This window comes from Hevea brasiliensis, chromosome 6 (assembly GCF_030052815.1).
Source record: "Hevea brasiliensis isolate MT/VB/25A 57/8 chromosome 6, ASM3005281v1, whole genome shotgun sequence".
Lineage (NCBI taxonomy): Eukaryota > Viridiplantae > Streptophyta > Magnoliopsida > Malpighiales > Euphorbiaceae > Hevea > Hevea brasiliensis.
Genome location: NC_079498.1, coordinates 12,447,368 through 12,450,046, shown reverse-complemented (window position 1 = coordinate 12,450,046; position 2,679 = coordinate 12,447,368).

Below are 2,679 nucleotides of genomic sequence, written 5' to 3'. Positions count from 1 at the left end.
TTCATCGGGTCCACAGGCTTTACTCACTTTCATTCTCTTAAGTACTTCCTTTACTTCTAAAGATCTAATCATTCTAGTATAATTCACATTCTTTTCTATTGTTCTATAGTCTATTTCACGCTATTATCATTTTGACTATTATTCAAGAGATCATTAAAATAATTTCTCCATCTTTCTTTAATGTCCTCATCTTTCACCAACACTTTTCCTTCTTTATCCTTAATGTACCTAACTTGATTAAGATCTTGACATTTCCTTTCTCTCCTCCTTGCTAATCTATAAATATCTTTCTCCCCTTCTTTAGTTTCAAGTTTCTCATATAACTTTTCAAAGGCCTGTGCTCTTGCTTGACTAACTGCCTTTTTTGCCTCTTTCTTTGCTATCTTGTACTGTTCATATGCCTCATTATTATCACATTTAGGTAATTTCTTATACCATTCCCTTTTTCTCTTCAACGCTTTTGTATTTCCTCATTCCACCACCATCTATCTTTTGAGGGTGGTCCATATCCTTTAGACTCTCCAAGTACTTTTCTAGCTACTTCTCTAATCTTTGATGCCATCTGTATCCACATATCATTGGCCTCCATACCCAGCTTCCATTCTTCGGACTCGAGAAGCTCATTTTTGAACTTCACTTGCTTTACTCCTTTAAACTCCCACCATTTTGTTCGAGCTACACTATTTCTTCTGACCTTACTTGAATTGTTCCTAAACTTGACATCTAAGACCACCAACCGATGTTTACTTGTTAAAGTCTCTCCTGGAATGACCTTGCAATCCTTGCATAGAGCTCTATTTGTCTTCCTGGTTAAGAGGAAGTCAATTTGGCTTCTATATTGCCCACTTTTGAAAGTCACTAAATGTGACTCTCTTTTTATAAAGTAGGTATTTGCTAGTATTAGGTCCTATGCCATAGCAAAATCTATGATGTTTTTTTCCTCCTCATTTCGACTGCCAAAACCAAAACCTCTATGAACATTCTCATAACCTTGTCTATTACTTCCTACATGTCTATTCAAATCTCCACCAATGAAAACATTTTCTTCATTCGGTATGCTTTGCATTAAATCATCCATATCTTCCCAAAACTTTTGTTTACTCTCACTGTCTAGTCCTATTTGTAGGGCATAAGCACTAACTATATTTATTGTTTCTCCTTCTAGTACTAGCTTTACTTATATAATTCTATCTCCTACTCTTTTCACAGCTATTACTGCGTCTTTCAATGTCCTGTCTATGATTATGTCCACTCCGTTCTTATTTCTCTTCTTTTCGGTAAACCACAGTTTGTACCCTGAATTACCCGCTTCCTTACTTTTCTCTTCTACCCATTTAGTCTCCTGAATGCAAGCAATATTCACCCTTCTTCTTTCCAAGGTATCCACAAGCTCCATTAATTTTCCTATAAGTGATCCAACATTCTAAGTACCAACCCTTATCCTCCTCCTATCCTGCTCCTTCCTAATTGGTCTCCTTCTATGATATCTTCTATTGTCTTCTATGTCTATTTTGTGTTTTGTTCCACTATCTGTTCTACTATCTGTCCTGTGGACTAACTTCTTTACCCACACCCGTCCATTATGTGGGAACCCTTGCTCACTTAACACCACACCCAGGCACCGGCATGGCGCATCGCTTTCGGTAAATGCCCTACATCCTTGCATATTTCTCACTACACCCGGGCTCCAATGTAGCGCGTTGTTAGTAGAGGACGCCCCAACGTTTATATCATTTGAATCCATATCATAAGGTGTGATGAAATTTTCACGCTTTGGTTGTCACCTATCGCAACCCTCCTCCTTTATCCGCGCTTAAGCGATTAAAACTACTTAGACGGAGTGTTTTTAAGACATTTAGATAAGTTAAAATTGAATTTACCGAAATTCTTTGTTCAAATTGAGGTTTTTTTTTTTTTTTAATTGAAGAACTTTAGGACATAACAAACTTTGAAAAAAAAATTCAGAATATGACCGTTCTCTATTTAAAAAAAAATTAAATAAATAAAAGAAAATGAAGCATATAATTATTTTTGAAAAAAAAATAATAAAAATTTGTGGTCCAACTAATTTTAGAAGCTTCTTTCTTCCTTAATTACATTACGTCACTTCCGCGGATATAATAATAAATTTGTGAAGCATTTCTTTCTCATGTTCACACGTGTATAACATTAATGTTGCCTATCTGCCCCATCCATACCCATTTCTTGCCTTATTTGCCGCCTCAACTAGCCTCTTTATGGGTAAATTTGTTAATTTTTTTTTATTTATATTTTTTTATAACTTGTTTAAAAAATTAAAATTTTATAATAATTTAATTAATTTTTTTAAAGTTCTCATACTTATAAATGTACTTCATTTGAAAAAAAAAATTTATAAAATAATAATTCGATTCAATTCAATTCTTATATAATTATATTAACTTTGAAGTGTTTTTTATTTTTTTTAATATTTTTTTTAAAATTAAAAATTTAAATTATTTTATTTATTAAATATTTAAATATGAAAATTAATAAAAGAAATTAATTAAATATTTTTTTAATTTTAATTTTTAAATAGAGGAATAAGTGAAATAATTTAATTTTTTTAATTTAAAAAAATTTATTTTAAAAAACATATATAATCATATAGAAATTTAATTATTTTTTAATATTTTTTTTCAAAAAAAGCCTTTATTATTT